Genomic DNA, 25,437 nt, shown 5'->3' on the forward strand with positions numbered 1-25,437 from the left:
TCTAGTACTCCAATGCAGAAGCTGGGTCCTTAAAGGGAGGCCCAGCTGGAGCTCTGGCCCAGAGGAAGGAAAGGACAGGGTCGCCAGCTTGGGAAACAGCCAAACTGGGGAAACCCATGTAAGATCAGGAGATTGTGTGCCAGTAGAATACACAATGTGTCCCTGCAAACTCATATGCAGGAATCCTAATCCCAATGCACTGATTTGGGGTGGGGGCCGCAGAGGGTGAGGGCAAAGACCTCTGGACGAGGCCTGAGAGCTACCTGACTCACTTTCACCACACAGGGCTAATTCTCCCCTGGAGGAGGCAAAGGCAGATGGGGGCTCTCCATGGAGCAAAGCAGACAGATGAGATGGAGCCAGTCTAGGGAAAGACATAGGACCTGCAGTGGGATGCATTCCAGTGGCTAGAACCCAACCAACCCACACTCACACATGGCTGAGGCTGGGCAGGTGGGCAGTACCAAAGTCCAGAGGCCTTAGTGACTACCTGGAGTCAAAGACTTTATCTGAGGGCTGGGCATGTGGCTTAGTGGTAAAGTGCTTGCCTAGCATGCATTATGCATGGGTTCGATTCTTTGGTACCACATAAACAGAAAAGGCTGGAAGTGGCTCTGTAGCTCAAGTGGTAGAGTGCTAGCCCTCAGCAAAAGAAGCCCAGGGACAGTGCCCAGACTCTGAGTTCAAACCCCAGGACTGGTTAAAAAAAAGAAAAGACTTTATCTGAGCCTCGAGTAGGTGGCTCATGCCTATAATCCTAGCTATTCAGGAGGCTGAGATCTGAGGATCTTGGTTTGAAGCCAGCCTGGAGAAGGAAAGTCCATGAGACATCTCTAATAAGCTGCTAAAAAAAGCCCCAAATGAGAGCTGTGACTCAAGTGGTAGAGCACTAGTCGAACTAAAGAAGTGCAGGGACAGTGCCTGGGCCCTGAATTCAAGCCTCAGGACCAGCACAAAATAACCCATGGTATATTCCTAGTGCGTGGTAGAAGGCACAGCTCAGGAAAGCCAAGTTCCCCAGGCAGGAGTAGGGCTACTCTTGCTCTTATCTTCCCTCCTCAGGTCGAGGGCTGGCAGCCCCTGCTTGCCACGATGACAATGACAGCAGTGCACATCCTTCAGCCTGACATTGGCCCATCTCCGGGGGAGTGGAGGGTGACGGAGCAGCATCGCGGGCGGTAATGGCTCCAGCGCCGGGAGGAAAATGACATAAATAATGTCCCATTAGAGGCACCCAAGTGCTGTGCTGAGTGCTGTGTTGTGCTGTCAACATTAGAATCTTCATAAACAGACTCATTTATTTCTCAGTCCTTGCTGTGGCTGGAAAGGGGGACAGAGAAGGTGACCGGGGGCTGCAGAGGAAGCGAGGGGCAGGGCCATAAGACCTGCTCCCTTCCCTGGCCACTGAAGCCCTCCCTAGTCCTCAAGTCTCAGAGCTAGCCCAGGTCTGACTTCTGCCACGTCCCCCATCTACCTGGAAGGTTCCCCGATTCAGTCTCTGGAAGCCACATTCTTTAGGGGACACACATCCCCCTATCTGTGGCTTCCTCCATGCTGGAGAGGTGCCTGTATAGATGGAGGGCAGCTCCTGATCCAATCCTGACCTACCTGGCAGGGATGTGGCTGGTCCCTTGGGTGAGTTCTTGAGCCCTTCCAGGTTCCTTGTGAAGGTGAGGTGGCAGCACCTTCCAGGGTCCTTGTGAGAAGAGCCTATAGGCTCATGCAAAACCTAGTGGACTCATGTAAACAATTGCCCTTCTTGCCAGGCACTGGTGACATATACCTGTAATCCTAGCTACTCAGGAGGCTAGGATCTGAGGATCACAGTTCAAAGCCAGCCTGAGTAGGAAAGTCTGTGAGACTCTAAGTCCTCAGTTAAGCTGGAAGTTCCTCAGGTGGTAGAGCATCAGTCTGGAGCAGAAAAGCTAAGGAACACCGGGCCCTAAGTTCAAGCCCCACTACTGGAAACAAATAAATAAAAAGGGAGGAAAAACAGACCATTGTGGCAAAACTTAACCTGGTTTTACAGCCCAGAGTTGTGTGATTACTCCAGGGTCACTCAGAAACCCAACAGTACCACCAGGACCAGAAATCAGACATTGCCCGCAGAATTCAGTGTTGCCCTCAGGACCAATCCTGGGCCTTGGACGGCCACTCTCCAGTCTGAGTGTCCCCCCCCCCCGCAGGTCTTCTCATTGGCCCTGCCCCCTCTCCTCCTGGGATGCTGGTGGCTCTGGCTGACGCAGGCCCAGCAGGTGGGTCTCGCCAAGCTGTCGGCTTGATGAACAGCTTCCCTTGGCCGAGCAGATAACGGTACACACACAGGTCAGGGGGGGCTGTGTAGCCCATCCATCAGGCCAGGAGCAGGCTGGGGGCTGGCACACCCTGGTGCCTGTTATCTGCCACAAATGTGTTTTTACCTCAAGGTTAACAGGAAGAGTGACGGCCTGGCACCTGACATGGGCAAGGCCAATGAGCCAGAGACAACCAGGCCTCCTCCTTCTCCCTCAGCTTCTGAAAATTCCTGCCAACATTCCTGCCTGGAGATGCTCAGAACCATTGCCTCTGGAGTGTGGGGCACGAACCTTCAAGGTTTCGATGTACAGAATACTTACTTCTTGACATAGGATTGTGATATGGTTAAATACACAGGCACTACCAGGTTTCCTTAGCTGGCTTGGGTTCAATTTCCAACTCTGTCACTTATTTGCTGTGTAACCAAAGGCAAGTAACTTCACATCTCTGTGCTTTGCTCTAAGGATGGTACTAACATCTATTCCTGGAGAGGTGGTGGGATTAAAAGAGCTAATCCTTCCAAAGTGCTTAGAAGGGGGCTGAGCACATGGAGTGCTGCTGGCATTCGCAGAGATAAAGAGCTCTCCAGGACACGCTCTTAAGTCCTAAGCCTTCCACACATAGACTGTTAAAACCTTGGAAGCTTCTTGGGGCCATAACGTTCAGAATTGTGCTACTTCAGCTATTTTAGTCCCACCTGTGGGGGGCTGCTGATGAGTGGGAGAGCTAGGTGGGAGCTGCCTGTAGTCCTCATCTCTCCACCATTTCTTTCACACAGAAAATTGATAGCAAAGTCCCAACTTCATGTGAATTGTTCTGCTAATATAGCATCAGACCCACCTTCCAACCAGCTGTTGTCCCATGTCACAACTCGAGTACTTCCACTACATAGCACCCACAGCCATGTGAGTACATTTATCTACCAATCCACCTAGTCCAACAAGCAGTCTAACCATCTATCTACCCAGTCACCCATTTGCCCATCCATCCATCCATTCATTCATCCATCCATCCATCTATCCATCCATCTACCTGTCCATCCATCCACCTATCTACTTGTCCGCCTATCTATCTATTCTTCCATCCATTTACCCCTCCATCTATAATGCATCCATTCTTCCATCCATTAATCCATCTATCCATTCATCCACCTGTCCATCTATCCATCCATCCAATCACCCATCCATCTATTCATCCATTCATCTACCCATTTACCCACCCACTAATGCATCCACCCACCTATCCTTTATCCATTCATCTACCCATTTACCCACCCACTAATGCATCCACCCACCTATCCTTTATCCATTCATCTATACGTCCATTCACCCATCTATCTACCCACTCATCCATTCATCCACCCATCTACCCAGCCATTCACTCACCCACTCATCTATCTACCTACCCACCCATTCATCCACTTATCCATTCACTTATACACCAGTTCATTAATCTAGTCACCTACCCATTCATTCTATCACATTAAGGCATCCAATCAGCCCACTGTCTACCCAACTATATTCATTTTCTCATCTATCCATTTATCCTTTCATTTTCTTTCTTTGCTTTCTTCCCTCCTTCTGTTCCTACCTCCACCTTCCTTCCTCTTATTTTCCCATCCATCCACCCATCCATCCATCCACTTACCCAACACTTACTGAGCACCTATTACATACCAGGCACTGGGCTGGGCTGTATAAAATGGTATCTGAGTTAGTTTCAGCTCCTTCCTTCTCCCAATGTTCAGCCCAGTAGGCTAGAGAAGGCACAAACACAAATCAGATGATTGGTTGTGTTCAGCAAGGATTAAAACAAAACAAAAACAAAAACACCCAGGGCGAAGAAAGTGATTTCTTCTTTCTGCTGGAGGATCTGGGCAGTTTTCTAAGTGGTACCATATCCCAGGGGACCGAGAGACATTTTGGGGCCTTAAACACGATCTAGTCCTTAGATGACCAGTACTGAGAGAGGTTCCTTTCAAATACTCCATGAAGCAACGGCACAATCCCTGCTCACACACCTCAGAGGCCGAGAAGATCCCTACAAGAGCAGGTAAAAGATCTCTGGAACTGTGCTGTGCTTCAGGAACTCAGGGTCACTGTGCTCTGTTCAATCTTCCTGGAAACCCCCCCCCACACCAAGCCCCCAATTATCTGGGGGAGAGGAGACATGAGATAGGGAGCAGGAAGCACTCCACCCGGTGCCTGCTCCAAATCCCCATTTCCCAGTTGTTGACCTGTACAACCTGGAACAGCTTCCTTCACCCCTCTGAGATTCAGTTTCCTCCTCTCTAGGATGGAAACAGATCTTAAATACCTCTCTGAGGATTGTCACAAGGGTAAAACAAATCATGACATGCAAAATGCTTCTTATTAAATAGTATTTATTAACGAGTCTCAATTGACTATTTGAAAAGATTGTATCAGTCAGCTCAGTGGGGAGCATGAACCCAAAAAGGTGACACTGCTGGAAGCAAGGTCACTGGGAGCTTAACCATAGCAGGAAGATACTACAGGAGTCATCCACCAACCTCCTGTTTCTCATGTGTTGACTGGGGATGGGTGAGTCTGCAGAATATGAATGGGCAGCTGGAAGGGACAGGAACCAAAGACCAGAGGAACAAAGACAAGAAGCCATATTCTAAGAATCTAGGATCTGGGCTACAGTAGGGAGCTGGAATTCCAGGGAAGGAGGCTCTATGTAGGGTTAGAGATCATGGAGGAGACACAGTGCTGGAGCTGCTGCCCAGTGTGGAGAAAGCAGAAAGACTGCCAGCTTCTCCCTCCCTCCTGCCCCTGATCTGTATGCGCTCAGATCTAAGGAGACAAATCAGAGATCCGTGGGACCTGCCCTTAAGTTCTGCATAACCTCAAGACACTGTTCTACAAAGTACTTCTAGAAGACAAGAGTGGATCTTATGCCTGAGGAGGGGAAAAGATATGGAGAAGAGCCCTGGCCCTTAGTGGGGAACACAGGGCCCCGCCCCCCACCAGCACATGACTTGTAGTAACTCAGGTCCTCCCTTCTCTGAGCCTCAGCTCCCATTGATCTCATTGATAAGATGGGAATAGTGAAGCTTACCTGGATATGAAGTGCAGCCCACAAACAAGGGAGGAGAATTACAAACTGTCTACCATAAAGCCTGGTGCATCTGCCACACATTGGCCATGTGTCTTAGCTCTAGCCCAGCTCCCCATAAAGGCAGAAAGAACTGTAGTAGCCTAGCCCAGACTGCCACCTTTGGAGCTCTGGCTCTTGAAACCCGACGAGTTTTTCCCAAGGTCGCTTCTTAATATGCCAACACCCTGAGAGGTGTTGATACATAATAGCTAATACCTTAGTTAGCAGTTAGCACCTTTAGTTAGCAGCTAACTCCTTAATGGCAATCATCAGACATTCAGCTTCAAGGAGAACCTTCAGGGAAAGGGCCAGGAAGGCTCTATCTTTGGTGTTGGGGTTCAAGAGGGAGCAGAGTGGGGCTCAGTGAAGAATAGTGTTCAGGGGGGCATCATTCTAGCTGTTTGGCCATAGGAAAACCTCATAATCTCTGATTTACTGAGTCCTGGAGAGCAGCATACTGAATCACCTGGTCCCTTCCCCAGCTGAGAGACCTTGGGCAAGCTCCTCAGCCACAATGAACCCGAGTTTCTTCTTCTGTTAAATGGGGTCACTTAACTATACCTTTTAGGGTCACCATTGCTAACACTATGTATCTACAATTTCTGGGTATTTAGAGGTGATCCATAAACATTTTCTTTCATTTTAAGCACATTGGTATCTGTCAGCCTAAGTAAAGATTTGCTGTGGTAACAAGGGAGCTCCCTCTCATCTCAATGGTCTTCAACCACAGGTTCTTTTGTCTGCTTGCTGACCTGCCAGTCACTAGCCTGCTGGGAGTCTACTCCATGCCATCCTTCTGAGAGCCAAGCTGGGAAAGGTAGGGTGTGTGGTAGCTGTCTGGAGCATGCCAGCCCCACACTACAGGAAAAACCAGGCAGAACCAACCACATGGAGGCTCGGAAAGCTTCTGACCAGAAGTGGCACCAACCCTTTTCATTTGCCAAAGCAAGTCACAGGTGATTCTGAGGGTAATGTGATGGTCAAAGTGCTACCCGTGTAGAATGGCACCTGGCAGGCAAGGCAACAATTTTACTCTTCAATAGGAACATAATCTAGTGCAGTATTTATATTAATCTTTGTTAGAAATATACATATACATCACATATGCATATGTAAATATATAAATGTATACATGAATGCACGTTGTAAGAGAGAATGATAGCACAACTAGATAAACCTATATAATTGGCATGTCTGGGAAAAGGTTTATATGGATTTTTTGGTAACTTTTCTGTGAAATTTGAAATTATGTTAAAATAAAAATAATTAAGCCTGAGCCAGGCATACTAGCTCATGCTTGCGATCCCAGCTATTTGAGAAGCAAAGATTGTGGTTTGTGGCCACCTAAAGCAAAAAGTTAGTCACACACACACACACACACAGACACACACACACACACAGACACACACACACAGACACACACACCTTCCCATCTCAACATAAAAGCTGGCTATAGTGGTGTATACCTGCTATTGTAGCTACATGGTACACATAAGTAGGAGGAAGGATGATAATCCATGAGCCCTGGGCAAAAGCATGAGATCCTGTCTAAAAATATAAGTAAAGCAAAAAGAACTGTGAGTGTGGTTTGCATGGTAGAGTGCTTGCCTAGCAAGTATGAGGCCCTGTGTTCAAATCCCAGTACTGCCTCGGGTAGATAGATAGATAGATAGATAGATAGATAGATAGATAGATAGATAGATAGATAGATAGATAGATGGATGGATAGATTCATATACATGAGTCCCCTGTGAGCCTGACGTTGTGCTCTGATGGCCTCAGGGGAGGAAATGCTGAGAGGAGATAAACTAGCTGAACTCATTTGAGGAGTGTTCCTTCTACACTGGGGAAGTTATTCAGCTTCCCCAGGGGTTGGGAGACCCCCCTAGACAAGTACATGATGTTCCTCACACTTCTGAGACTCTGTGGCTGACAGCCCCCTTCTCATGCATTCATTTGACTCCCTGTTACCAAGCACCTGTTTGCCAGACCCCATGCAGGTCACTAGGACATAGTGATAGGTGACACTCCATAGACACTGACCATCCCTGGAGCAACTCACAGGCTCAGGGAGGGGTCAGTAGAAAGTCTCAGTGAGTAGGTAGGAGGCCCAGCTGGAGTTGTCATCTGGATAGACAGGAGCTGACCATCTGGTGCACACGATGGGCAGTGAGTAAGGGACCCACCTGGAATCCTGCACTTCTGGGTTTCTTAGGAAGAACATGCACATGGTTGGTCTATGTGGTGTGTGTGTGTGTGTGTGTTGGGTGAATGGCAGTCATAGGTATCACATACCCTCAGGGAAGCTTCTCTGCTGATGAGATTGGACACCATGGGCCTGGAAAATCTATGGTTTTATATTCAAAGCAAGCAACAGGAAGGAGAAAGGGCACAAGAGAACCTAGGATAAGAAAATATAATCCCTATAATCCAAGCTTTTTGGGAAGTGGAAATAGAAGGATCATTGTTTGAGGACTGCCTGGGAAAAGAGTTTGCAAGAACCTGCCTCAAAAACAAACTGAGAAGGCTGGGAAGTGGCTCAGTGGTAGAGCGCTTGCCTTGCATGCATGAGGCCCAGGGTTCAATTTCTCAGCACCACTTAAGCAGAAAAAGCCGGAAGTGGCGCTGTGGCTCTAGAGGTAGAGTGCTAACCTTGAGCTGAAGAGTTCAGGGACAGGGCCCAGGCCCAGAGTTCAGGCCCCACGACTGGACAAAAACAAAAACAAAAACAAACTGAGCATGGTAGTTCACACTTGCAATCTAAGCTACTTGGGAGGTAGTGAGATTGTGATCAAGCCAGCCCTAGGCAAAACCATGACACCTGAAGTTGGAGCTCTAAAAAGTAAAAGTAAAAAGCATGAAATCAGCTGGGGATATGGCTCAGCAGTTGAATACTTGCCTTGTAAGCACAAGGCTCTGAGTTCAACCCCTAGTACCACACACACACACACACACACACAATCACACAAATACACACTCATTTGCGTAATGGTTACACACACATGTAAAATGTCCCAAACTCATCAAAATGTGTACTTTGATGAGTTCATTGCATTGTAAGAAAACAATATTTCTTAAAAATTTTTATTGTCTTATAAAGGTGATATACAGAGAGGTTACAGTTACACAAGCCAGGTAAAGAGTTCATTTTCTTTTTGGACAATGTCATCCCTTCCCTCTTACTCCCAGTTTTTCTCTACCATCCCCATTCGTAAGTTATATAGTTCATTTTCAACGTACCACTGCTGCATTTGTTCACTATTTGCTCCTCCATTTTTTTTTGTCAGTTGTAGGACTTGAACTCTGAGCCTAGGTGCTGTCCCTCAGCTCTTCAGCTCAAGGCTAGCACGCTACCATTTAAACCACAGCACCACTTCTGGTTTTCTGAGTGGTTTATTGGAGATAAGAGACTCACAGACTTTCCTGTCCGGGCTGGTTTTGAACCCTGGTCCTCAGATATCAGCCTCCTGAGTAGCTAGGATTACAGGCGTGAGCCACCAGACCAGCCAGCCCCTCCATTTTTGTTCCTCCTCTCATCCTCCCAAAGACATATAAATAAACAAACCAGACAAAAAAAAAACCCAAGAACAACAACGAAGGAAAAAAAACCTCTTGTACCCATTTCCTGGGTTCATTTTGATAAATATTATTTTGTATAATCAGAGGCATATAGGCTTTGTGCCTTTGTGATCCTCTCTAAAACTATACTTGTTAAAGTCAATTTATCTTTTTTTTTTTTTTGTGCTGATTCTGGGGCTTGAACTCTGGGCCTGGGCACTGTCTCTGAACTTCTTTTGCCCAAGGCAAGCACTCTATTACTTGAGCCACAGTGCCAGTTCTAGCTTTTTTGAATAGTTTGTTACAGAGTTTCCTGTAATCCTAGCTACTCAGGAGGCTGAGATCTGAGGATCACGGTTCAAAGCTTGCCTAGGCAGGAAAGTCCATGAGACTCTTATCTCCAATTCACCACCAGGAAACCAGAAGTGTGCTGTGGCTTAAAGATGCCACAGAGTTCAAGCCAACAACAATAACAACAACAACAAGCTAACATAAAAATTGTAGCAGGAGCTGGGCGCCGGTGGCTCATGCCTGTAATCCTAGCTACTCAGGAGGCTGAGATCTGAGGATCACGGTTCAAAGCCAGCCCAGGCAGAAAAGTCTGTGGGACTCTGATCTCCAATAAACCACTAGAAAATCAGAAGTGGCACTGCGGCTCAAGCGGTAGAGCACTCACCTTGAGCTGAAGAGCACGGGGACATCACCCAGGCCCAGAGTTCAAGCCCCACGAGTGACAAAAAAAAAGTAGCAGGAGAGATGCATGTTTATTCTGGAGCAGCTCAGAAAAGTTGAGTCACTTGCCCAAGATCCCACAGCAATGGAGGGAGGAGCAGGCAATGAGACAGGATATGCTGGATTGTAGAACCCATGCTGTTTACTATGACCAGGTCCACACACTTTATTTATCCAGAGACCAAATTCCTTTTTCTGTTGCAACAGCACCATCAGCTCAACATCTGCCCAGCACAAAAAGTGCCAGGCAGGGTTGGCTGCTCATGGCTCACATCTGTAATCCTAGCTACTCAGGAGGCTCAGATCTGAGACCAAGGTTCAAAGCTAGCCTGTGCAGGAAAGTCCATGAGACTCTTAGCCTCAATTAACTACCAAGAAAGCTGGAAGTGGAGCTGTGGCTCAAATGGTAGAGCACTAGCCTTGAGCAGAAAAGCACAGTGACAATGCCAAGGTCCTGAGTTCAAACCCCAGGCCTGCCAGGAGGGAAAGGAAACAGAAAGCCCCAGCTCTCTGCCTCTTTTTTACTTTCCAGCTCCTGGTACACAGAAGCCCCTGTGTCAAGCCTTAGTTGCCCTCTGATCCTTAGAGAATCATCTGGAAACCTCCATCTGTTCCTATGCCTGTCAAGGCTCTCCCCCATCCTTAGCCTGTCTCTCATCTTTGTTCTGGTCTTAGGGTTCCTGGACTCTGTCAACCTTGTATCCCAACCAAACATCTTTGTGTCATCCTGGCTGTTTATTTTCTTACACTCTGGGACACTGGGAGAGGGTCTTTAGATCTGGTGATCCAGGAACCAAGAAAGCAAGTTTATCATTGATCTACTTTGTAGATAGCTGAAAGCAGGAAGGCTCCAGAGGTATAGCACCTGCCTAAGGTCATAGTTAATGGAGCCTAGGGTACTCAGATCTATCTCATTGCAGATGTTGGGCCCTTGGCTGGGAAGGCAGGAGGATGGGGATGGGGTCAGGGCTGAGGGGGTGGGAAAAACGCCCACCCAGCTCAGCCCTGTCAATGGCTGAGCACAGCCCAGTCCCCAAAGGGCCAAGGCTGCCTCTTGGTGAGTGACTGCAGACCACATTTTTCTTAATCTAAATTGAAAACTGCTCAAGTAGAAAAATCATTTCACTCCTTTCCATCTCAGAAAGGAAAAGAAGAAGGGAGAAGGAGGGGAGGTGGGGAAGGGGTGTGGCCAGAGGAACAGGCTAGTTGCAGGGAGCCTGGCCCTGAGCCTACACTGAGTTGACATTGGCTGCCTTAGCCCTGCCCTGATGGAGCTGGGTCTTCCTGGTTGCTGCCACAGTTGGTCAACAGGTGCACGGTGCAGACTGTGCATGGGTAGAACCTGGGCAGAGCTCCCAGGATAAGATATCACTGTCTCTGAAGGGCTGCCTCCCCATCCCTCCTCCTTCCATTCCTTCTTCCAGCCAACAAAGGCAATGGAACACCCCTCTTGGGGGTTGTACCGTGCAACATTTTTGTCCATTCCCAAATGGCCGTGTGTCCTTGGGCAAATCCCTTCCAGTCTTTGGGCCTGCTCTCCCTATCCAAATAGAGTACAAGGACAGAGCTGCTCTCCTCCCTGCCTTCTCTGCTGCCCTTCCTGCCCCACCATCCATCCCCAGACTCATTTTACAGGTCAGTTCCCTTTAATTAGTGTTGCTCGGAGCCTTTTCCCTTGCAAAATGGAGACCGAAGGTTCATCAAAATCTCATTAACCTCCCTTCTCCCTATGGCCCTGCAGGGGTCAGGCCTCCCTCATGCTGGTGCATGCCTCTCCACAGGCTGGGGATCCAGGTCTGTCTGGGGCTGGGGCTGGCCAAGAAAAAGGATCAGTGGTTCCAGGCAACATTTTGGCCACAGCACCCAGCCCTGTCTGTCTTGGCACCTTTGGGGTCAGAGGATAGGAGGGCCCTTCAGCATTTTAATTTGAAAACCTGCTAGGGGACTGAGGGACACGGAGAGCAGAAGGGAACGGCTGCCTTCTGATGAATTAATGTTTTACTTGGAGCTGGCAATTTTCTCTGCTTTCATGTTGCTTGGCTCTTTTCCTTTTCTTTCATTATTTCCTTACTTGGAGGAGCAACAGTGTCTCCTTTGCTGTGGCCTCATTTTCAGTCTTCTCTGGGCAGCTGGGGCTCACCTACTGGCCCTGTTCAGCACAGTGACCTCTGAGGAGCTTTCAAGAAGAGGGACTTACAGGAGTCCCAGAATGTCAGCCCTCACGGAGGGGCCTTGGGCAAACTACTCAAACTCTCTTCTCTCCCTTTCCTTCCCTGATCGCTTCTGAGTATCCATTGAGATCGTGCATTTCGTGCCCATCAACCACTTTAAAAAGCACGGTGGCACGCGACATGAATGTGAACTTGTCAGAAATCCCGCCAGTCCCAGTACTAACGTACCTAGTCAAGAGAAATGAAAACATGTGTCCGCCGAAGACCTGTGTAAATATTCATGACAGCTTTATTCAGAGTTGCCCCAAGCTGCACACAAAGCGAAGGCCAGCAACTGGCAAGTGGATAAATGGTTGTGCATCTGTGTGCATGGGAATATTACTTGGCAGTGAAAAGAACTGACCAATACTCACAAAAAACACGGAGGGATAGCAAAAACATTCTACGAAGTGAAAAAAAAGAGGTCCTCCCCCCCCCTTCGCCCCCCGCAACCCTCACCCTCCAGACTCAGCTCTGGATTTTTCCATTCCATGGCAGTCCAGAAAAAAAAGTCAGAACATAAGCAGCTAAAAAGGAATCTAGGGATGCTAGGCCAAATCCCTGTAGTGGGGGCACAGGTATCTTTGTGGTGATGGAAAAAATGTGTATCTGTGGGCCTACTGGTATGCTCATGTGTCTTTCACACTCACCTAGCTGCATACTTTAACAGAGTGAGTGTGACTGGGAAATTATATCTCAATAAACATTAATTTAAAAATTATTAGGCAATAAAAAGATTAGCTAATTAAAAAATTATTTTGTTGTTTGACAGAGGTCTGGGGAGTCAAATTGTACTAGGCCATAAAATGTCCAATCATCTGGGTATATGTGGAAACCTTTGACAGTCTGGGCGTGTTCTCTCCTAATCCATACCCCACACTGGGAAACACAGCCACCCCTCCCCAGCGGCACAATCCTTGAAAGTGCAGCATTCGATTACACCTCTCACCAGGCTGTGAGATTTCCCCATCACATATAAATCACCATCCAGACTCCAATGTTTTTGTGTTTGGCTGTTAGCTAGTTATTGAAGTCATCTTTTAAAAATGCAAATTAGATAGTCATTCTGATTCAAAGCTCTCCAGCCTCCTCAGCAAGCCCAGAGTGAGTGGAACTGCAGACTCTCCTTGCTTCCTCCCAAGGCTGCTTTGGCCTCTCCCCTGTCATGGCTTTCTGTCCCAGCTGGCTTCCCGGCTGTCCTTGGGGGCCCCAGTCTGTTCAGAGAGGGAAGTCTCTACCTTCTCCTGTTCTCCCTCCTGCTTTGGGCTTCCTTATGCGCTTGCTTTTCTCTGGCTCTTGGGCCTTTGCTTCTATGCCATCTCTTCCCGAATCCACTTCTTTTCACTGCTGGGTCACTGGCTGTAGCCTGGCTCTTCTCCATACCCTTCTTGGCTCCCAATGGCTTGCTGATTGTAAGTTAATATTCTCTGTCTCTCTGTCTCTGTCTCTCTCTCTCTTTCTCTCTCTCTCAGGCCAGCCTGTGTGAGTGCTGAATGCCCGTTGGCTAAACCTCTATTTGAGACCCTGGCTTTTTACACACCTTCACACTTACCCCTGGTGGTGATGGCTTGGCAGAGGATGCTGAGGCCATCAGGCTGAAGGACTTAACCCAGGTTGAGCTGGTTGCCAATGTCCCATAGCAATCCTGCCCAAGATGGAACCTGCCACCTCCTTCTCGTCTTTCTTACCTCTTGAGTCCATCAGAGCCTGCTTGGGCTCTCTCCAATATTTCTGTTGTTGCCATTATTAAATTTGAATAAAATGTAAAACCTTATAAGCACAGAGAGATGAATTTTTATTTAGGCAGACCTTTACTTCCAGCAAGTGAGATCATTTTTGGTGTCATACCTACCCTTTCCAATCAACTCTTCCTCCTCCTCCTCCTCCTCCTCTTCCTCCTCCTCCTCCTCCTCCTCCTCCTCCTCCTCAGAAAGCATTTGGCTTGTTTCTCACACCAGAGTTCATAATTGGCTGGGGATTTTTTTTGGCGGGAGGAGCAGGAGGGTAGTGATGGTGGACATGGTAGCTTATGTCCGCAGTCCTGACTACAAGGGAGGTAGAAGAAGGAGGATCACCATTTGAGGCTAACCTGGGCACAAAGTATGAGACCCTATTGAGAAAAAAAACTCAAAAACTGAAAGATAAAGGGCTGAGAGTGGCTCAAGGGCAGAGCAGTTAATTGCCTAGCATATATAGGGCTCTGAGTTCAAATCCTAGTCCTGACTCCCCATCCCAACTTGGACTTTGCACCAGGATGCTTTTATGTATCTCTGCCTTCTGTCCCCATGCCTGCGTAAGGCAGGAGCTCAATTCCTTCTCTCTCTTGTACACTGAACCAGCACATCTCTGTTGATATCCAGTCTGAGGATGGCATTTGGGATGGGTACAAAGAATGCTCCCTTGGCCATTGTGGGATGTAGGCACCTGTTTCCCTGAGGCTGGAATGGACCCTGAGATACCTACTCCATTAGCAGTCACAGCAGGAAGAAGGGGGAGCACCTTTCATCTGTGAAACCAGCTGCTGGCTGAGCCCAGCAAAGGTTAGGCTGCCTGCATTTTCCCCTCCAGTGATCTCAGCTCTTAGGGGCAATTAGCTGGCAGTGGAGCAGGAGCTCAGAATACTAACCAGATCTGGTCCAGGCTGGGGAGCAGTTTCCATCTTCCACCTCCCAGATGGAGACTCAGGGTGGAGCCTGAGGGGGAAGGAAGGGGAGGGGAGAAGTGGGAGGGGTGAGGCCTGGAGCGTCCTTCACTGGAAGCTCCCTGATGGGAAGACAGGAGTGGCTTCTGGGCCTCTGCTCTCTCTCTTGCCTCCAGGAACCTCATCTCCTTACCACTCCTGGCTGTTGCTTGCTTTTCCAGCCACTCTGCCTCAACACAGGACCTCTCTGTCTATTTTTGTCTGTGGTCTGTACAGTCCGAAGTTGAAAGTGAGCTGATGGCTCACACCTGTAATCCTAGCTACTCAGGAGGCTGAGATTCTTAGGACTGTGGTTTGAAGCTAGCCAGAGCAGGAAAAGTTGGGTGAGACTCTTATCTCCAATGAACTAGCAAAACAAAATCTGGAAGTGAAGGTGTGGCTCAAGTGATAGAGTGCCAGCCTTGGAGCAAAAAAGCCAAGGGACAGCATAAGGTTCTGAGTTCAAGCCCTTGTACCAATACCAAAAGAGAAAGGAAGGAAGGGAGGGAGGAAGTAAAGAAGGAAGAAAAAAAGAAAGAGAGAGAGGAAGGAAGGAAGGAAGGAAGGAAAGAAGGAAGGAAGGAAGGAAAAAAGAAAGAGGAAGGAAAAAAGGAAGGGAGGGAGGGAAGAAGAGGAAGAGAGCTAAATGATGTTCCAGTCTATGAAATAAACAATGATGAACTGCAGATGTCAGGTATGTTGTGCCAACATTGTCATACTTGGGACATGACATCCCGGCATTAATAGGATTCTACTCTTAGGCTATTCTTGCCAAATTGTATAACGTTAACCTCAACATGAAAAAGTATCAGACAAACTCAAACGGATAGGCCAGGACTTTTCAAAAGGGTCATGATCATGAGTGAAAAGGATTATGTAAGGGACCGCCATGGCTTCTGCAGATGGCTCCTGGCACAGAGGAGGGACATTAGTGGAAAGACAAGCAGAGTTTGAGCTTGGTCTGAAGATCACTTATGCTATAGCACTAGTGTTAATTGCTTGGCTTCAGTCATTATTCTGGGGCCCTGTGGTGTGTTGACATGAGGGGAAGCTGAATGAAGAATACTCACAAACTCCCTTTTCTTTTTCCAGCTTTTCTGATGATTTCAAACCTAAAGGTTTTTTTTCTTTTTTGCTTGTTTTAAAAAAGAGGGTGATATATATTGGGGGGTTCTTAATCTCTGTTTCACCTTGAATCTCATGGATGAGGCTTACCCTGTCTCAGAATAATGGTTTTAGACACATAAAATGTTTTAATATTTCCTTGAAGATTGATTATCTTAAAGTATAGTAATCAAAATATCGTTAGGGTTGGGATATAGTTCAGTGATTGAGTGCATGCTTGGCATATGTTAGGCCCTGCGTTCAATTCATAACACAAACACACATACACACATTTTTTCTGATATAGTATAAATATGCTTCTTTATTAACACTCACTGATAAGATCTTGCAATAGATGTAAGATCTGGTGTAATTTCAAAGGGGCAATGAGCATGCATGGTGCTGTAAGGAGTCTACTCACACTACAGATGCAAGTGCAGCTGGATACTGATATTCACACTGAAGGAAATGAGACATTTCAGTTAGAGGTTAGTGAAAATGAGAATATAATTTTTTTCCCATTCGAGTTCACAGACCTTCCCTGAATTCTATTTTCAGTCTGGCAGTATCCATTACCTTTCTGTTATAAATGTATATTTATTGAACTGGAAAGAAGTTTCATAATATATTAGTAAAGAGGTGGGGGGAATAGATTGCAGTGCAGCTGGGACAGTAGAATCCTATTCCTGCAAATTAAAAATGTGTGTGTGTGTGCATGTGTGTGTGTGTGTGTGCGTGTGTGTGTGTGATATACATTCATTCAACAAGCATTCTGTCTGTGCTCACCTACCTTGTGTCAGATCCTGGAAATGTAGCCATGAAAAAGACAGGCATTGCTGGTTGCTTATAATCCTAGCTACTCAGGAGATATGATCTGAGGATTGTGGTTCAAAGCCAGCTCAGTCAGGAAGGTCTGTGAGACTCTTATCTCCAATTAACCACCAGAAAATTGGAAGTGGTGCTGTGGCTCAAGTAGTAGAGTGCTAGCTTTGAGCTTAAGAGCTCAAGGATACCACCAGACCCAGAGTTCAAGCCCGATGACCAACACACACACACACACACACACACACACACACACTCACACTCACGCTCACATACACAAAGACAGGCATGGTTTCCCCCTTCAGCAGTAATGTAACAAAATGTGGAATCATTGTTTGCTTTTTCTTCTGCTTGCCAGTCAGTAGTTCCTAATTTTTCTAAGCAAACATGTATTTTGGACTAAATAAGAATTGTGGGGCTTGAACTCAGGGCCTGGGTGCTGTCCCTGAGCTTCTTTGTGCTAAAGGCTAGTGCTCTACCACTGGAGTAACAGTGCCAGTTCTGGTTTTTGAGTGGTTATTTGGAGATAAGTCACACAGGGACTTTTCTGCCCAGACTGGCTTTGAACCACAATCCTCATATCTCAGCCTCTTGAGTAGCTAGGATTACAGGTATGAGCCACTGGAGCCCAGCTGAGATTTTTATTTTTTGGTCGGTCATGGGGCTTGAACTCGGCCTGAGCACTGTCCCTCAGCTCTTCAGCTCAAGGCTAGCGCTCTACCACTTGAGCCACAGGGCCACTTCAAGTTTTCCAGTGGTTTATTGGAGAAAAGCGTTTCATGGCTTTTCCTGCCCAGGCTGGCTTTGAACTACGATCCTCAGATCTCAGCTGCCTGAGTAGCTAGGATTACAGGTGTGAGCCACTGTCCCTGGCTGAGATTTTTTTTAAACAAAGTTTTGCTGACTGTGGTGGCACCTGCCTGTAATCAGTGAGGAAGATGATGAGGGAGGATCACAAGTTCAAGACCAGCCTGAGCTACACTTGGATGGATTAACTAGCGTGTACTTATAAATTTGTTGAACTGAAATCCATTTATACAACTACTAAAATATAATTTAAAAAATATACACCTAGTAAAAATAAAGTATGAAGTTTGTGCTTATGCCAAGCTAAAAATTCTGTTGAAAACCTCTCCCCACTTGCCTCTAGATATGTTCCCTGCACCCCACAAAACATGTCCCACTTCCGTTTCCCACACAGCCACCACACACAGGCACATGGGACCCTCAGGACTTCTGGCCTTTAGGCTGAACACTGTGAGTACTGAGTGGTTCTTCACCAACACCATTTCAAAGAATTCACCAGCACACTGACCTTGCTTTGGACCAACTCTGCTTTTCCACACTCTTCTGACACTATAGTACTGAGTGCTCAGCTCCAGTTGGGGGACTCTGTCATGTCACTTAAATTGTAAGGAGCTTATCACCTCTACCCTTCTTTCTTACTTCTGATTGTTCAGCCTAAGGCAACAACCATTTATTAAATAGCTTTGCTAACACGTAACTCAAATAGCATGTGGATAAATTTTCTACTGCTGCCAGAACAAAGTATCACTAAGTTTGTGGCTTAAATGAGTTAAAGTAGCCTGGCACTGGTGGCTCATACCTGTAATCCTAGCTACTCAGGAGGCTGAAATCTGAGGATCACAGTATGAAGCCAGCCCAGGCAGGAAAGTCCATGAAACTTTTATCTCCAATGAACCGCCAGAACAACAACAACAACAACAACAACAACAAACTACAGAAGTAGAACTGTGGCTCAACATTGTAGAGCACTAGATTTGAGTAAAAAAGCTTAGGGACAGTGACCAGTCCCCGAGTTTAAGCTCCATGACTGACAAAAAAAGTATTATCATATAGTTTGATAGATCAGCAGGGAGATGTTAACTGTTACTGAGCATATATGGAGGTAACTGTTACTGAGCATACATGGAGGTGCTGAGTTGGCTTTCTATCCGGAGGCTCTGTAGAAGATTTGATTGGTTTTTCTCAAGCTTAGAGAGCTTGCCTTGGACTTTTCTCAAGGCTCTCCTCCATCTTCAGTATCTTGTTTTGTTTTTGTTAAGTGCTTTCCCTATATCTATAGAGATGATCATGTGGTTTTCATTCTTTTTTTTCCTTGTTGATACAGTATATTATATTCACTTACTTTTCTATGTTAAACCAACCTTGCATTTCTGGGATAAATCCACTTGGCCATATATATATATGTCAGTAGTGGGCTTGAATTTGGGGTCTGGGCTCTGTCCCTGAACTCTTTTGCTTGAGGCTAACACTCTACCATTTTGAGCCACAGTGCCACTTCTAGATTTCTAGTGGTTAATTGGAGATATGAGTCTCATGGACTTTCCTTCCCAGACTGGCTTCAAACTATAATACTCAGATCTCAACCTCTTAAGTAGCTAGGACGCTAGGATTACAGGCATGAGCCACCAGTACCTGGCTTTCCCCCCTAATATCTGGTGCTAGATTTGCTTTGTTAGTATTTTCTTTCTTTCTTTCTTTCTCTCTCTCTCTCTTTTGCTGGTCATGGGGCTTGAACTCTGGGCCTGGGTGCTGACCCCTGAGCTCTTCAGCTCAAGGCAAGCACTCTATCACTTGAGCCACAGCACCACTTCTGGTTTTCTGGTGGTTAATTGGAGATAAGAGTTTCACAGACTTTCCTGCCAGGGGTGGCTTTCAACATTGATCCTCAGATCTCAGCCTCCTGAATAGCTAGGATCACAGGCCTGAGTCACCAGTGCCTGGCTTGCTAGTATTTTCTTACACGTGTTTCCATTTATATTTGTGAAAGAAATTGGTCTGTAGTTTTTCTTCCTTGCAATTTAGCAACCCATTATTTTAGAGATGGGTCTAACTTTGCAGCCCAGATTGGCTTTGAACTTGTTGTACTACTAAGGCTAGCTTCATACTTTCAGTCTTTCTACTTCAGCCTCTTTGTGCTGGGATTATAGGCATGCAACACCATGCAAGGTTACAATCTTCTTTTAACCCATAATGCACTGTTGATAACAATTTTGTTTATTGTCAACAATTCCCTCCTGCATCAACCAAGATGCTGGGAGACCATGTCTGAGTAACACTGGCACCTTACCGTGTAATCTTGAATGCATTTTCTGGACCTCAGACTCCTTTTCTTTTCTTTCTTTCTTTTTTAATTTGTCAGTCCTGGGGCTTGAACTCAGAGCCTGGGCACTGTCCCTGAGCTTCTTTTGCTCAAGGATAATGCTCTACCACTTGAGCCACAGTGCCACTTTCAGATTTTTCTGTTTGTGTGGTACTAAGGAATCAAACCCAGGGCTATATATACACGAGGCAAATGCTCTACCACTAAGCCCATCCCCAACATCTCAGACTCCTTTTCTGTAACTATAAGTCTGTAGAGTCATAGAGCTACAGTCTCATGACTCGAGTGGACTCTCAGTCCAGTGATCTTTCCCTGGGACCAAGTTTGCAAAGTCTTTGTTATCTTGCTGATAAATAAGGTAAGTTTGGTGTTTTAAAAACAGCATGTGTGTGGACATGTATATAAATCACCAGGCACTCTTGTTAAAATGTAAATACTGATTCAGTAAGTCTAAGTAAGGTACCAAAATGCCATATTTCCTTCTTTCTCCCCTTTTCCATTACCATAAATTAATTACCCAAGGAGGCTTTATTGTGATTTTTACATACATGCATTATATAATGTACTTTAGCCAAAATTACCTCCTTTATATTACTTTCTTAACTCCTCTTCCAAACTCCTTTTTAAAGAGGTTTAGTGAGTTTCTTTACGTTATTTTTATGAATATATAGAGTACTTCTATAATATTCACATCCACTATCACTCTCTCCTTCACCCTTCTCCTCACTCACTCATCCTCTTTCCAAACAGTCCCCCTTTTGCAATCATGTTATATTAATATTATTGTTATATTTTTAGTTATAGATTCCTCATGAGTGAAAATATGTGACATTTGTCTTTCTGAGCTTGTCTTGCTTCATGTTATGATGCTCCAGTTTCATCGATTGTCCTGCAAACAGCATAATTTCATTCTTCTTCACAACTGAATAATACTCCATTGTGTATATGTACCACATTTCTCTTATCCAATTATCCACACCTGGGAACCAAGGCTAGCTTGATAGCTTGGCTATTCAAAGTAGTGCTGCTCTGAATGTGATCAAGTTTTATATTTCTCACAAGCTCTCAGATCAGTCAGTGATGCTGTGGATGGACTTCACTTTGAGTGACCAGAATTTTGAATATTGTTTCTTGAGCTTAGTCACATAAAAGCCATATTCATATTTTTTAGCATTTTCTCCTTTCTTCTATAAAATTATTATGTTTTCTGTGAATTGACTAGCAATGGAATGCATTCTGTGATTGAAACATAGACTCATTCTAGGCAATATTATTCATCAAATCACAGGATTATACACTAGTTATATTTTCTTCTAATATACATACATTAAATATTTATGCAACTAAGTTGGGCACTGGTGGCTTATACCTGTAATCCTAGCTACTCGGGAGACTGAGATCTGAGGATGGTAGCAAGCCTGGGCAGGAAAGCCTGTGAAACTCTTATCTCCAATTAACCACTAGAAATGGAGCTGTGGCTCCAGTGGTAGAGTACTAACCTCGAGCAAAAAAAAAAAAAAATCTCAGGGACAGTGCCTAGTCCATGAGTTCAAGCCCTAAGACTGGCACTTACACAGAAGATTTTACTCAACTAAAAAGACACTCGGGGCTGGGAAGGTGGCTCAGTGGTAGAGTACTTGCCTTGCATGCATTAGGCCCTGGGTTCGATTCCTCAGCACCACATAAGCAAAAAGAAAAAAACTGGAAGTGGTGCTGTGGCTTAAGTGGTAGAGCGCTAGCCTTGAGCTGAAGAGCTGAGGGACAGTGCCCAGGCCCAGAGTTCAGGCCCCACAAATGGACCCCCCCAAAAAAAGACACTCATCCATAAATGGTCAGAGCTGATCTCCTGCATCCCTGGCCATGGGCCCCTAGGGCAGGCTTGGACCCTAGAACTTCAGGGGCTCAGAGTGGGATTAGTGCCCTATATACACTGTCACATTGTAATTGGACACGTTTGGCTGGCATCTCATGCTTTTGCCCCATTATTCTCAGCTGCAATTTGGCCAGTGATTCCTGTCTTTTCCTCTATTATCCACTCTGATTAGCTCAGCTGCACCTGTCAGCCTTTATTCCTGTGAGCAGGGTGGAGCGAGGCACGCAGAAGTCGTTAAAATGCATGAATTTGGTTATGTTCACTCTTTCCTGGCCAGAATGTAGAGAGAGGGCTGTGTCCTTGGGCCTTACATCTGGGCTTCTGTTGGCAGGTCTGGGACTCTTGGCCCAGGACAAGGATTTGTATGGAAATCACAGGACCAACTGCCACAGGCTTCATGGGATAAGGGGAGGATATGGGATGAGGAGTACAGAAGGGCTGGCTCTGCTCCTGGGTACCTGACACAAGGGCCTCAAGAATAAGGTGCCAGAAAACTGTGCAATCACCTGAATCCTCAGGAGAGGGGGTTTATGAAGGTGGAACTGGGTGCTTTAGGAGCTTTTCCTTCCTCTTGTTTCTGTTTATTTGCTGCTTGTTTGCTTCTTAGGAGTGTGTACTTGTGTACACATGCAAAGGCTGGTTCTGGGGCTTGAACTCAGTGCCTGGGCACTGTCCCTCAGCCTTTTTTGCTCAAGGCTGGGGCTCTACCACTTGGACCACAGTTCCACTTCTGGTGGTTAGTTGGAGAAAAGAATCTCACAGACTTCCCTGCCCAGGCTGGCTTTGAACCTCAATTTTTTTTTATCTCAGCTTCCTGAGTCCCTGGGATTATAGGCAAGAGCCACCAGCTTCTGGCTACCTTCTTGACCTTATTTGGGGGTGGGGGAACGGGGACAAAATTAATGGATCAGAAATCAGGCTGGTTTTGTTATTTATGACATATGTAACCCCAGAGTGAGTCATGTGTAACCTAGATGAGTCCCCCACTCTTCTCCATAGAGTGGAAATCACTGGGCCTACAGTGGTGTGGAATCTGGGGCTGGCAGGAAAGCATACATGGCAGCTATGACCATTGTCTACTGCCATCATTGCCATGTATAACATAAACAAATCTGAAGGATCTTGGCTCTTAATTGGCCTTGCTTCCTGCCTTCTTCTTTTCATTTCTGTCTCCCACCCTTCTTCTCTCTCACCTCACCTACCTACCTTGCTGTATGTATACCACTATAGCAGCAAGACAAAGTGGGAAATTCCACTGGAAAGGGTGGTTGTGGCCAGACCCTGGAGTGCCAGGGTATGTCAGGGGAGGGAGTATGATCTTCACCCTGAAAGCAATAGTGATCATGGAAGGTTGTGAAGGAGAAACCAGGCCTGGGGGTGGGGGTGGGGCGGTGAGTGGGGTGTGGAATCTAATGAAAGAGGCAGAGATTTAGAAGGAGTGTAAGAACAGAGGCCATTGAGGTGGGTCACCTGGAGGGTCAAGTACATGAGCCCCGCCCCCATCCCTTTTCTGTTTGTGTTTGTGCTGGCACCAGGGTTTAAACACAGGTCCTGGGTGCTGTACCTTAGCTTTTCATTCAAGGTCGATGCTCTACTATTTGAGCCACTGCTCCACTTCTAGTGGTTAATTGGAGATAAGAATTTTATAGGCTTTCTTGCCCAGGTTGGCTTTGAACCATGAATTCTAGCTAGAATTACAGGTCTAGGCTACCAACGCCCAGCATCACAGCCCCCTTTTTAACTTTTATCTTGCTAATAAAACCTAGCTGGAGCGCCACATCGCTGTGTGACCTTCGACTAGAGCCTAAACTCTCTAGACCAGCAGTACTGGGACCCTGGGCCTTAGTGCATCCTCCTGGCTCCCCTGTGAAGACACCACTGGATCCCGCAGGCTTCCATCATCTTCCAGGCTGTTCCCTGCTCTGAGATTAATTTGTTTACTCCCTTGCCTGGAGATGAACTGGAGAGAACTAATCGTCCATCACCCGCACTCCCCCAACCTCCCTCCACCCCGCCCTGAATGTCCATTTTCTGGCAAAATATGTCCTTGCTGCTGCCAAGGCTGCTTGGAAAATGCTAATTTTATCCTCAAATTAAAATTTGTTCCCTTATCCTCATTTTAATAAAGTGAAGCATCCGGAAACATTGCCACGGTGTGGAAGAGAAAGATCTGACAATTTTTTGAATGCTTTCTGAAGGGTCTGTCCTCTTGCCCTGACCCCTTTCTCATCTCCATGCCCCCCCCCTTGAGGCAGCATTTACATTTCTTAATAGCCCCTCATTAATATTCATGAGAAGGGGTGGGTAATAATGGCTGAGCACATTGCACTAATTCAATTTCCACCCGCCTCGGCGTGTTTACTTAATCACCAAGGGACCTGGGTTACTCAGTACAATTATTTATTCGGAATTAGATCTGGAGGCATCTGGACTGGAAATGGGGAACCAAGAGCAAAATGGAAACCCAATTCTCAGTGTCCCGTTCTCCCAGCCACATCCTCCTGGCTGGCTGCCAAGGTTCCAGGCTAGCCATGTTGGAAGTCAGGCTCTGCCTGGCTCTGCCTGCTGGGCAGTTCCCAGAGGAACAGGCTTGTGATGGGGTGAGAGTGTTCCAGTTGCTCTGGCCCTGGTAGGAAGCTCTCATCAATGGTGGTCACTTTGGAAGGGTTGCTAGGCTCCCTGGTGGCCCAAACATGGGCAGCCAGAGGTAGGTCTGAGAGGAGTGCTGGAGATTGGTCCAACCTGGACATATATTGTGGCTAGAGAATGAATCATGAGCCTATGGGGATGATAAAAAGGGTCTAAATACTGTTTGTTCCTTAACAATCCAGAGGTTTTCTGTTTTGTCAGTCATGGGACTTGAACTCGGGGCCTAGGCACTGTCCCTGAGCTCTTTTACTCAAGGCTAGCGCTCTATGATGTTGAACCATAGCTCCACTTCTGGTTTTCTGGTGGTCAGTTGGAGATGAGTCTCATGGACTTTCCCACCTGGATTAGCTTTAAACAGCTATCCTCAGATCTCAGCCTCCTGAGTACCTAGGATTACAGGTGTGAGCTACTGGTGCTTGGCTGATGTAACTAATTAGGTTTGTTTTTTAATTTTGTTTTTAAATAAGCCCCGAGTTTAACTAGCACCTCCTTCAGGAATATTTCCCTGGATCCCGAGAGTAGGTTATTTTCTTCTGTTAAGCCCTCTCTCCTTACACCCTGGGTGGGCTCAGCCACAGAACCTTGCTCCCAGTAGGCATCCATACAGTACTCAACAATTAATTTTTCAGCTTCTTTCTGCCAATGGATTGTAAACTGTAAGGGGGCAAACTCATGGCTGTCCTGGTCATCCCTGTGTCCACAGCACCCAGCGATGCCCATACAGCACAGAGCTGGTGCTCAATAAATATGTGTTGACTAACTAGGCACAGTGGCTCCCACCTGTGATCTCAGCTACTTAGGAGGATGAGTGTAAGAGATTGTTATTCTAGGTCATCCTGGGCATCTCAACCAATAAGCTCAATGTGATGTTTCACACATGTAGACCCATTTGTGCTAGAGATACAGCTAGGAGGATTGAAGTCCAAGGTTAGCATAGGCAAAAAAGCGAGACTCTATTGGAAAAATAATCTGAAAGCCAAAAGGGCTAGAAATGTGGCTCAAGTGGTAGAGTGCTTGCCTAACAAACCCTAGGTACTGGGTTCAAACCCCAGTCCCACAAAACAAAACAAGTAATAATAAAGACAGATCTATTAATTAACTGATTCTTTTATTTTCTCAGTTGTGGGGCTTGAACTCTGAGCCTGGGTGCTGTCCTTCAACTCTTCAGCTTAAGGCAAGCACTCTACCACTTGAGCCACAATCCTTCATTGCATGCCCACAGGCATGCAATAAGAAGAATTTGTACCAAAGTGTGTGTGTGTGTGTC

This window comes from Dipodomys ordii, unplaced genomic scaffold (genome assembly GCF_000151885.1).
Source record: "Dipodomys ordii isolate 6190 unplaced genomic scaffold, Dord_2.0 Scaffold13, whole genome shotgun sequence".
NCBI lineage: Eukaryota > Metazoa > Chordata > Mammalia > Rodentia > Heteromyidae > Dipodomys > Dipodomys ordii.